Source organism: Hyla sarda, chromosome 13 (genome assembly GCF_029499605.1).
Source record: "Hyla sarda isolate aHylSar1 chromosome 13, aHylSar1.hap1, whole genome shotgun sequence".
Classification (NCBI taxonomy): Eukaryota; Metazoa; Chordata; class Amphibia; order Anura; family Hylidae; genus Hyla; species Hyla sarda.
The window spans coordinates 23,740,460-23,753,135 of NC_079201.1; the positions used below are offsets into that span (position 1 = coordinate 23,740,460).

Below are 12,676 nucleotides of genomic sequence, written 5' to 3' on the forward strand. Positions count from 1 at the left end.
TTCTTTACCATGAGAACTGTGAATTTATGGAACGGTCTACCTCAGGAACTGGTCACAGCAGGAACAATTAACAGCTTTAAAACAGGATTAGATACATTCCTGGAACAAAATAACATTAATGCTTATGAAGAAATATAAAATCCCATCCCTTCCCCAATATCGCGCCACACCCCTATCCCTTAATTCCCTGGTTGAACTTGATGGACATATGTCTTTTTTCGACCGTACTAACTATGTAACTATGTAACTGGTTGTTCTTTTCTGTCTAAGTAATCTCTGATGACACGTGTCTCGGGAACCGCCCAGTTTAGAAGAGGTTTGCTATGGATATTTGCCTCTAAACTGGGCGGTTCCCGAGACGCGTGTCATCAGAGATTACTTAGACAGAAAAGAGCAACCTTAACTTAAGAAGCTCATAAGTACTGAAAGGATTAAGATTTTTTAATAGAAGTAATTTACAAATCTGTTTAACTTTCTGGAGCCAGTTGATATATATATATATATAAAAAGTTTTTTCCTGGAATACCCCTTTAAGATCGTCCAGGACCTTCAAACCTCTAATGTATCAGAATGTTGATAGTCTAAAAGCAATCATTTATTGTAAAAACATTTCGTTTCGGTCCTCATATACTGGGGCCTTCATCAGTTGATGAAATAGTTAATAAAATTTACAATAAAACTTTGGCCGACCAAAGTTCAGAAAACTACTTTATGTCTCAAAGCTGCAACTGTTGTGTTCATTTTATAGAACATTTTATTATGCCTGCACCTGTAGATGTTCTTTTCTACTGACAATCACTTTAATGGGATAAAATAATGAAGTGCATGATATACTTTTCTAGCTTTTCTTTTAAGTTGGTGAAATTTTGTTTATACATCCATCATATAACCTGCTAAGGGCATTTTATCTCATTTTCTCATGGAGGGGCTTTGTGTGACTAGTAGTTGTTTACAGAAGGATGCCTTAGCTTGTCCATACTCATCATAGGTCATGTCCAAACAAATCCATTTCCTTTTCATCTTTATTTTTCCACTTTTATTTAGAAGGTTCCTTGGCTGATGTTTCTTACTCACTTTCCTGAGGATGCTTGGTGACATCTTCAGTTTAATTTCCCTGTTATTATAAACCTCACTGAGTTGTCCATCTGCTTTCTGTTTTCTCCAGAGCTTCCTGCACCAAGCACTCTGTAGACATCATAAACTTCCGATATTTGTCGGAAGCTTAAGGTTATGAACTTTTTCTTCTGTAAAGATAATCCCTTGTATTTTTTTTCGTCACAAGCTGCAACCCTCCAGACAGTGAAGTCAGGGCAGCCATCTATAAATACTAACCTATTCTTGGTCAGATATATTAAAATGCAGTCACAGGGCTTCTATTGTGGCAGCCTTTTGCCATGATAACAATAAAGTTATGACCTGCACGTCACTGCAATCTAAGGTGCCAGTAAAGGTCTTGTTCCAGTCTCAATAATCCAAGCAGCTATACGCATAAGATAGCTCTTTGGGAAATGTGTCCCAGAATGAACAGAGAACACTGTAGATGTGCGGCCAGCTCTCCATTTCATTGTCTACGCTAAGCTCACAATGTCGAGAAGCCAGTGGAGAATTAATTGAGCACTGTTTGTGAAAGGACAGTACACTCCGTTCCTCCTGGAGCACATTTTACTTCAGTTCAGGTAGTCGGACCCTAATTAATCATTGCTAGAGGTGACCACACCCCATCCCCATGTTCCTGTAAGGCAGTGTTTTTAAACCACTGTGCTGCGCCACACTAGTGTGCCGTGACATAGTGTAAGGTGTGCCGTGGGAAAAACACCCGCCGGGTGTTTTTGCCGCGGGACATCTCTGTGTCCCGAAAGTTGCTTTCGGAACACAGGGATGTCTCTATTAAGTCCCTGCGGCCCCGCGTTTACTTTAAAAATGTGGGGACCGACAGGAGGTAGCGCACGCAGGGACGTCACTGACATCCCATGCGTGCGCCCATAGCAACAATCGCGGAGGACCGGAGCAGTGAGGAGGACACGCGCTGTCAACTTGGTAAGTGTTACCAGCGAGGCGTCTCCTTCGGTGTTCCGAGCACCGCTCCTCCGGTCCCAGGACCTACTGTTATAGCCGGACCGGAGGAGCGATGCTCGGAACACCGAAGTGGGGCAGTACACAGGCATACAGCCTTCAGTAATACACTGTATGGCTGAAGGCTGTATGTCTGTGGGGGAACTATACTGCACCTAATGTGGGGGGACTATACTGGACCTAATGTGGGGGAACTATACTGCACCTAAGGTGAGGGAACTATACTGGACCTAATGTGGGGGGACTATACAGCACCTAATGTGAGGGAACTATACTGGACCTAACATGGGGGGACTATACTGGACCTAATGTGGGGGAACTATACTGCACCTAATGTGGGGGAACTATACTGGACCTAATGTGGGGGACTATACTGGACCTAATGTGGGGGAACTACAACCTAATGTGGTGGTAACTATACTGCCAACCTAATGTGGGGGTAACTATACGGCCAACCTAATGTGGGGGAAAATAAGATATATGCAAGATAAGATATATGCAGTGTGCATAGGAATTTGTTCATAGTTTTTTTTTTTGCTCGTCAACCTCGGTAGGGGTCCCTCGCGGAAAAAAAAAATTCTGAGGTGTGCCCCGACCCAAAAAAGGTTGGGAAACACTGCTGTAAGGAACAGTATGGCTATATGGCTAGGTAAAGTATAAGTGTATTACAAGAAAGTGTTAATGGCATGTATTGGGTGCGCTACGCGGCCCACCCCCCTTAATATTTAAAGCGGTATTCCAGGATTTTTTTATTTGACTATGCTACAGGGGCTGGAAAGTTAGTGCAATTCATAATATAGTGTATGTACCTGTGTGTGACGGTTTTCTCACAATTCTTCTGTGATTTTCACTCCAATATTTATTTTTACCAGCATACAAAATGACTGTCTCAGATTTTTCCCAGCTTGCAATGCTGCCGAGACCTGACTCCCTAGTCAGCTGATGACAGGAAGCCTGTCTGCTTCAATGGGTGAAGGGATCGCTTGGTGGGAGAGAGATCAATCTGCAACAGCTGTAGGCACCCTGATGGAAAACCACACTGATTTGAATGGATGCAGCTCATTTATGTTTCAATGGGTGGGGCGGCTGATGTGTGGGAGGAAGGAAGATGGAATTGTGGGATTTGTAGCCAAAAAAAGAAAAGTCAAACAGGAAATACCAGTTCACAAAAAGCTAGCCACAGTGTTATGGTAATCTCACAACGTAGCCATTTAGCCCCAAGACAAGCGCAGATCCTTCCTAAGCATGTCCATTACTGCCAGGTACATACTAAAATCCCCTTATGGTGGATAACCCCTTTAATGGTATGCTAGCCAAACACATGAAATAAAATTTTGGGGACCTAGTGCCATATTGCTTGGCTATTATCATCATTGACCTAGGTGCATGCTTAATGGCCACTTTACTCACACTCCTCCTAGTGGAATACCCCTATAAAGCACTGCTGCCACTCTGTCACTGATATACCAATGCTGCAACATCTTTAAATGGGCACTCTAATACATTTTTTTTTAGCTATTGCACTTCTTATCGTAAATAAAACATCTTAAGTGTTTAAAAAAGCTGCCACTAGGTGTCTCCCTACTTGTCTAGAGCACCCCCCCCCCCCCCCCCCCATGCACAGAGTTTGGACTCCAGCTGGCCTGGCAGAAGCCCAAAATCAGGAAATGCTGAGGGGGTGCAGAGACCTGCCATCACTGCCGGTTTCCCTGCCCCTGCCTGTCCTGGGGTCTAGAGCCCTGCTGCCGGCCCTTCTCTCCCCCTGGCTATCGGTGCCGCTGCCCGTTCTCTCCCCCTGTCTATCGGTGGGGTGTGCATCCCATGCGTCGTTGCTATGCACTGCACGGCGCGGCGCAATGACGTCACTCGTCATTGCGCCGCACAGTGCATACATAGCAACGACGCAGGGGACGCACACCGGAGGCCTGAAGCAGCGCGGACCCGACCCCGGCAACAGGTAATTATACAACCGGGGATGGGGGAGGCAACGAGGCAGCGGCGCCGGCAATGGGTGCCGCTGCCCCTTCTCTCTCCCTGGCTATCGGCGCCGCTGCCCCATTGCCAGGGCCGCTTCTCTCCCCCTGGCTATCGGCGCTGGCACCGATAGTCAGGGGGAGAGAACGGACAGCGGCGCAGATAGCCAGCAGGAGAGAAGCGGCGGCAGCAGGGCTCTAGACCCCAGGAAAGGCAGGGGGAGAGAAGCGGGCAGCGACGGCCTCTCTCCCCCTGCCTTTCCTGGGGATGTATTGGAGTATACGCATGCACACACACGCACCCTCATTTTACCAAGGATATTTGGGTAAAAAACTTTTTTTACCCAAAATCCTTGGTAAAATGAGGGTGCGTGCTATAGGCCGGTGCGTGGTATACCCCGATAAATACGGTATGTCACACTTGCTGTGAATCTGACTGAGACTGAGCAGAAAATACAGAGCAATGTCAAGAAAACTAACAAATACCAAAAATAAAGGCAGGGGTGGTTTATAATGATGGGGCAGTGAACTCGGAGGATTAGAACATTTAACAAGACCATTAGAGGTACTCTTTAAGGTCAGTGCAGGAATATGCAGAGGTTACACCCATCATTGGTTAAAGAGTCTACAGTACTCTACAGTACTGATAAAACGTGTTATTGTTTGGTTCAATACATATACATAATAGATTTTAATTACTAAAGGTTAAATTAAAATGAGGTAAGTATCAAATAGCCTGTCGGATAATCAGGTTACATAAAAAAAAGACATAAAACAGGTTTTCCTGCTGAACCAGCGTGTTACATAAAACGGTCTAACTCTCCCTTTCTAAGGAATATGTAATGCTTGAAGAGTACTGAGTGTGGTGAACATAAAACAAGTCTATGTGGCACAGTCACTACAGTTCTGTTATGTGTTAGGTACCATAGGCAGTCTGTATGTCCTTAAGTTCACACAGGGGAAAATTTTCAGAATGTCTGCCAGGAAAACACGGGGGGGGGGGGGGGGTAACATTCCGCAAATAGTGGGTGCTGGGTGGAACATGCTGGCGCTATAGACAGCAGTGCATTTCCGAGCAGATTTAGCAGAAATAATGAACATGTTCAGTCTGGCGGCAGACAACTGAAGTCGGAATTTCTGCAGCACAAACATCGTGTGAATGGTGCAGCAGAATCCAAATGAAAATAATAGAACTCTGCTGCAATGGAATTTCCAAGCATTTTACATCACAAAAAATCACGCTCCTGGAGGGCCTGACACTTTATAGTAGGTTTGTTAATATAACACATATGTGGGTCCCTAAGTAGAGTTTACCTGTATACTTTTATTAGCTTTCACAGAAGACTCCAGTGTTATCCTACTTGAGTGGAAAATATAACGACATCAGAATATCTTAAGGAAAAGAGCAAAAACAAGACCATTGAACTCATCCTGAAAAACACAGATCTGTGGAAACATCTGGAAATTTAAGACAAAGAATGAAAACATTCCTTGACTTGGGACAAAAAACATGACCAAAAAACAACCCTACGGGCTGCTTGGAGGTGATTGTCCAAAGTTCAGAGTTCAGTGTCATTTTATGACTTCCAACATGCTCGGGTAATGAGAGGGATTGTGGTGGATTATGGCTACTGGAAAAAGGACAAGCTAAAACTGGCTGAAGATTCTGAGGAATGGAGAGCTCCAGGGCTGTCAGCATCTACAACCTTGTAGTCTTAAAGGGATCTGCTTACTGAATACAATGTCTGTTTATTTGACATCCAACCAGTGCGCTTAGAAGTTATGTACTAAATATTATGGGCTTATTAATGGTATACATTTAATACAGGGAGCTGAAAATAATTGGTCAATTGCCTAAAGAGGAACAAATTCATCAGCTACAGCTATTATTCCTCTAATGATAAAAGTATCCATGGGAATTACCATTTTATCCAGTAGTGGTGCAAACTCAGCCCAAATATGTATCCCCTAAAAGGGGTACTCGGGCCCTAAGACATCTTATCCCCTATCCTAAGGATAGGGGATAAGATGTCTAATGGTGTGGGTCCACTCAGGAAGCAACACTGATTGACAATCAATTTCACATGCTGTTGTGCAAATGGAACAGACAACAGGTTGAAATTAAAGGCAATTAGCAAGACACCCCCCAATAAAGGAGTGGTTCTGCAGGTGGTGACCACAGACCACTTCTCAGTTCCTATGCTTCCTGGCTGATGTTTTTGTCACTTTTGAATGCTGGCGGTGCTTTCACTCTAGTGGTAGCATGAGATGGAGTCTACAACCCACACAAGTGGCTCAGGTAGTGCAGCTCATCCAGGATGGAACATCAATGCGAGCTTTGGCAAGAAGGTTTACTGTGTCTGTCAGCGTAGTGTCCAGAGCATGGAGGCGCTACCAGGAGACAGGCCAGTATATCAGGAGATGTGGAGGAGGCCGTAGGAGGGCGACAATCCAGCAGCAGGACCCCTACCTCCGCCTTTGTACAAGAAGGAGCAGGAGGGGCACTGCTAGAGCCCTGCAAAATTACCTCCAGCAGACCACAAATGTGTCCACTCAAACAGTCAAAAACAGACTCCATGAGGGTTGTATGAGGGCCTGACGTCCACAGGTGGGGATTGTGCTTACAGCTCAAAACCGTGCAGGACATTGACAGAGAACACCAAGATTGGCAAATTCGCCACTGGCGCCCTGTGCTCTTCACAGATGAAAGAAGGTTCACACTGAGCACATGTGACAGACCTGACAGAGTCTGGAGATGCCGTGGAGAACGTTCTGCATCCTGCAACATCCTCTAACATGACCAGTTTGGCGGTGGGTCAGTAATGCTGTGGGGTGGCATTTCTTTGGGGGGCTGCACAGCCCTCCATGTTCTTGCCAGAGGTAGCATGACTGCCATTAGGTATCGAGATGAGATCCTCAGACCCATTGTGAGACCTGGGTTGGCCCTGGGTTCCTCCTAATGCAAGACAATGCTAGACCTCATGTGGCTGAAGTGTGTCAGCAGTTCCTGCAAGAGGAAGGCAATGATGCTATGGACTGGCCCGCCCGTTCCGCAGACCTGAATCCAATTGAGCACATCTGGGACATCATGTCTTGCTCCATCCACAAATGCCACATTGCACCACAGAATGTCCAGGCGTTGGCGGCCACCTCATCAGGAGCATGCCCAGGCATTGTAGGGCGGTCATACGGGCACGTTGAGGCCACAAACACTACTGAGCCTCATTTTTACTTTTTTTTAAGGACATTACATCAAAGTTGGATCAGCGTGTAGTGGGGTTTTCCACTTTGATTTTTAGTGTGACTCCATACCCAGACCTCCATGGGTTGATAAATTTGATTTCCATTGATAATTTTTGTGTGATTTTGTTGTCAGCATATTCAAGTATGTAAAGACGAAAGTATTTCATGCGATTATTACATTCATTCAGATCTAGGATGTGTTATCTTAGTGTTCCCTTTATTTTTTTGAGCAGTCTATATAAGGGGAGGTGCAGGTGACCTATTTTTCCAGAGGGAAAAAATGTGTAATTTATTCACATCACAATTTTACTGACAGACTGAGGCCACTGCAGACAGACTTGATAACAATAACTGTTCTATACTTACCTATTCGTCTTTTTGTAATTTACCATATTTAACTAATATGAGATATATAGGATAAAAAAACGAGATAGAGATGACGCTTTATAGTGCCAGTTATCCGCGGTATTTGTAAGGAGTAGAGTATAAAATTAAAGGACCTGCTCATCTTTGCAGGTTGCGCTAATTTACAAGCACAACATCGATAATCGTTTTGGGCATGTCCCTGGTTGCTGGTGTGTCGGGAGCAGCTGGCCGTCGATCCCATCGAGGACGGTGAAGAATGCAGGAATACAGATGTGGGAGGTGGGAATCCCGGCAGGGGTATCCTTTACCTTCCAGTGAAGATTTGGCACTGTATCGCTACATTGGCATGATGATGACACAGGAGTCAGGTGTAGAATTGTAGTACTTTTTATTACTCATAAAAAGTAACAAACAGGAGTGGACTATGCGTTTCGGAAGACTCCCTCATTTTTCAGGTCCAAGTTCCTCCGAAACGCATAGTCCACTCCTGTTTGTTACTTTTTATGAGTATTAAAAAAAAAAGTACAACTATTCTACACCCGACTCCTGTGTCATCACACCCGTGTAGCGCTACAGTGCCGAAGACGGAACTTCACTGGAAGGTAAAGGAAACCCCTGCCTGGATTCCCACCTCCCACATCTGTATGCCTGCATATTTGGCTAATATGTCAAAGTTTTTACTGTTTTGAGTAAATTGCATCTTCGAGTATTGCCACTGTACCCCATTTTATTTTTGCTTACTGGCTTGAGTGTTACATACTCTGTGTGCTTAATATACTACTACCCCTGACAAATCCACAGCTGTAAATGAAGCATTCAGGGCTAAAATTTTGTGGACAACAGGGAAAAAAAAGGGGATAGCATGGGACAGGGGTCACCCATGAAGGGGTAGTCTCACTTCATTGACCTATATGGATTTCCAGGGTGCACTTAGATTCCCTTTTTTTTTTTTTCAAATATCTATCCCTTTTGGCAACTGCCATCTATTTGAGTACCTCTGATCTATGGTGAACAAATATTCTAAACCTGGGAATTGCATTTGATGAAGGGTGATGTGTGGTGCTGTACACATCAGATTTTCATATCTAATGCCTATTGACATCTTTACTGGAAAACTCTACTTATGTTCAAAGCTTTGCTCTACTTATGTTCAAAGACTGCCTCTGTATGAAACTAAGGTGATATACCAAACAGAATGTTAGATATAGTTTAAAGGTCTTGAGCAAAATGCAAAGCTCATACCAGTGATCTGCTTCCATTATGTGACTTTACTACTGTCCCTCTTGTGTGTCAGAAAACCCTCTGTTCATTTGCACCCTCTAAAACACATTCCTGGTTAAGTGTACATGTCTGCTTACACTGCTATAAATTTCAGCAGTGGCTCACAGGTTATGCCATTTGTACTTTAAGATCATTGACCTCTGAGGTCTCTAATGTTCCTTGGAATGAAGGTCCAGATTTAGCGCTGCGAACCTCACTGATTATAAAGTGATGACATATCCTAGCAATATTCCATTACTTACAGGGTTATTACCAACAGATGGGAATATCCCTTTAATTTCTAAGGCCGACACATATAAGATTATACATGAGCTATTGGTGCTAACACGTTAAAGTTCATTAAGATTTACAGACTTCAAAGACAGATTGAGCTCGTCCATGTATTCTAGGATTGGCCACTTCACAGTTACCACCAAGCAAGTGTTGATCACTTTGCCTTACGTGTCCTCTTGGGTTAGCTACTGTATTATCTGTTTCTGTAAAACTGGTTCATAATAACATAGCTGTTACGCCGAGCGCTCCGGCTCCCCCTCCTCCTCCGGAGCGCTCGCGGCATCTTCTGACCTGCAGCGCTCCGGTCGGCAGCACTGACCGGAGACGCTGTTCTGTTGTGCCCGGCGGGGATGCGATCCGCCTAGCATGACGTGCCCGCTCGCGGATCGCATCCCGTCCCACTCACCTGTCCCGATCTCCTGCTGCGTCCCGGTGCGCGTGGCCCCGCTCTCTTGGGCGCGCGCGTCGGGGCTCTCAGATTTAAAGGGCCAGCGCACCACTAATTGGTGCCTGGCCCAATCACCCTAATTAGCTTCCATCTGCTCCTTGTACATATAAACCCACTTCCGTTCCTGTCCTTGCCGGATCTTGTTTCCTTAGTGCCCTGAGAAAGCGTTTTGTGTGTTCCCAAGCCTGTGTACACAGACCTTCTGCTGTTGCCCCTGACTACGACTCTTGCTGCCTGCCCTGACCTTCTGCTACGTCCGACCTTTCTCTTGCCTTGTCCCTGTGTACCGCGCCTGTCTCAGCTGTCAGTTGGGGTTGAGTCGTTATCGGGTGGAACGACCTGGGGGTTACCTGCCGCTGCAAGTCCATCCCGCTTTGCGGCGGGCTCTTGTGAAAACCAGTAACCCCTTAGATTCCGTTCCCCTGGTACGGCCCACGCCATCACCCCACTGACACAGAGGATCCACCTCCAGTGTCCTCGCTGCATACCAGTCCGGATCCTGACAATAGCCACTACTACAGCAGTCACAGGGGAGATCACCCAGTTTTCCTGGAATCTAAGCTAACCTAGTTATGCAAATATGCATGATCAGGAAAGGTGTCCCTCCTTGCAAATGTTACAAGATTTGCTTGTCAGGATTCTAGGAAGAAAGTATGACATGTTGCCTATGCATATTGTCATGGTAGAAATACTGGTATTTACCCAACATTCTCAGTAACAGATATAACTACAGGTTTCCCCACCATTAAAAAGGAATATGCCATAAATGTTTGGTGCCAAATGTCTTACAACCATTACTTCAATCTTCAGCAGTGCTACATGTAAGAAAAAATTCTTTACACATTTCTTTTAAGACATAGCTTGAAAGAGGAACTAAACACATGTTGGGAAACATTAGTTCCTTTGTGATGGTCACTTAAATGTTGACAAATCCTCTATTGTAGCACACCAGCAGTGGTGGTGGCACCGCCCAAGCTTGGCAGCGTCACAGTTATGTTTAAGTAATGATAACACATGGGAAAGTTTCCTAAGAACAACCACACCTGTGCCTGGGACAGCAATCCCTATCCTTTCAGGACAACCTGATTACAATGAGAAGGGCAGTTCCAGAAAATGAAAGCTTTCCAAATGATCTGCAGGGCTGCGACTCTGCGTACTGATGAGAGATGGAAAATCGCACTTCTCCGCACCAGGCAATCTATGGGCAGGTAGGATAGAAACTCAAAAGGTAGAGCTCTCTGTTGTCAGCCTAAGCTATGACATGTTGTTTTATCAGTTATGCAATGCTACATTTGCTTGCTTACTCATGAAGCTGTGTATTTGTGTAACTTTCCTATCATGTATTTATATTGTGGGTCTTTTTAAAGATCCTTTCTGTAAATAAAAAAAATGTAATAAATAAAAACACTGGTAAATATAGTAGCACCTTAGGATGTCCTTGTCTTCCAACTTATTTGAAATTTTACTCTGCTATTTCAACGTTATGTCTGTTCCTGGGGAAAGCAGGATGACAACCCTATGGGGCAAGGAGGGGTTACAATAGACAGAAAAGTACTAGAGTACTTCTACTGCCTATGCCTGTTGACACACCATTTTGTGACAACACGTCACATACTATCATCTCAGGGGATTTGTAAACAGCTCCCGTTTCCTCAGTCAAGCTGGCCCAAGAATACATTAAAGGACAGTTCTGCCTATAACAGAATATCTGTTTTTTAATAAATTCTGTATTATGTAAACCTCTGATCATTGCAATAAGGGGGTGAGTACCATAAAGCACCTTACAATTAAGAAGAGATTGCAATGTTTTGGTACTATTGTTTCATTTCTATAGCCAACATATTACACAGTGTTATATCTAGGAAATATACAAAAAGTTGGGCTGGTTTTACACAGCACAGGTTAACTGAAAGTGGTAGTCTATAATTTTATAACTATACCTTAAACATTACATAATGCAAACTTTATATATTGTATACTTAAGTTTGTAATACTATATTTTTACGATCTGTTTGGTAATGTTGCGTTGGATCCAGGGAGCTACAAGTAGCACCTATGATTGTTATGTACCCAATGGCCCTTATTTACTAAGAGTGTTGTGTAGGTTTCTTTGTGGGTTTTAATTCCCTACAATTTATTTTCCACGGTATTTACTAAGGTTTCCCTACATTTTCCACTTTTACACATGCTCTGCTTTTTTTTACACATGCTCTGATCTGTGGGGTTTTTCTCAGCTCAAATCCACCACATTTTATGTGGAAACCTTAGGAAATATGTTGTTTTTTTGTGAAAATGTCGGGAACACGCCCATTTACGGAGACCACACCCCCTTTTCCCGGGGCCCACACCCCTCTGACGCAGACAGAATTTCTGGCACAATGCGACAGAGTCTGGCGCACAACCCGACAAAACATGTCGGATTTGCAATAGTAAATGAGGGCCAATGTGACCTACAGCCAAAATGACAAATCTATCTCCCTTTAGGGATCACAGGCTCTTAAATATACTGGTAAATTGGCCCAGATTACGGTTACTATTACTGTCCCAATAGCTAAGTGTTAGCCTTTGTGGCACAACCCTGGTGCACATGTGGCAAAATCTTAGTAACATTTTTCTTAAAACCCTACAGACTTATTATTGAAATGTACACATAAGTGCTGGGGGTTTTTCCCAAAAATATTAAAGTGGTCAGAAACATTAGAATTGTGTAGAAAGAAAAAATTATGTTGTTTTTTTTTTCATTATAATATTTCTGTTAATGGTTTGGTTATTCCTGATTAGAGATAAATGTGCCACTTTTTTGCCCAAGATATGGCCCAAATTAGTAAATTGGGGCAGGGAGAAACCCAGTCAGATTTCTTTCCTATATGGATCTTTTTTAATAGTGTATATAATATAGACAAGTTTGAGACAGGTCTGCTCCCCCTATGTTTGGTAGCATGATAGATATTTGGCCACATAGAACCTTCCTTTAGAGACCCCAGCATTGCTAAAAAGGCAAAAGACTGAATAATTTTGC

The 12,676-nt window shown here is 44.0% G+C and overlaps 1 protein-coding gene and 1 pseudogene across 4 annotated transcripts in view; one reads left to right on the top strand and one right to left on the bottom strand.

Annotated features, from left to right (window-relative positions):
• The window catches only part of LOC130297581 (uncharacterized), a 438,873-nt pseudogene that overhangs the window by 289,647 nt on the left and 136,550 nt on the right, over positions 1 to 12,676 (bottom strand).
• The window catches only part of KCNJ16 (potassium inwardly rectifying channel subfamily J member 16), a 67,578-nt gene that overhangs the window by 45,783 nt on the left and 9,119 nt on the right, over positions 1 to 12,676 (top strand). Inside the window, exon 1 of one of the 4 annotated variants that reach the window (XM_056550197.1) lies at positions 10,700 to 10,865. The exons of the other annotated variants lie outside the window; for them this stretch is intronic. The gene's annotated coding sequence lies outside the window, so the exon portion shown is untranslated. Of the gene's footprint in view, positions 1 to 10,699; positions 10,866 to 12,676 lie in introns of those variants that run through there. 4 annotated transcript variants of the gene reach the window in all.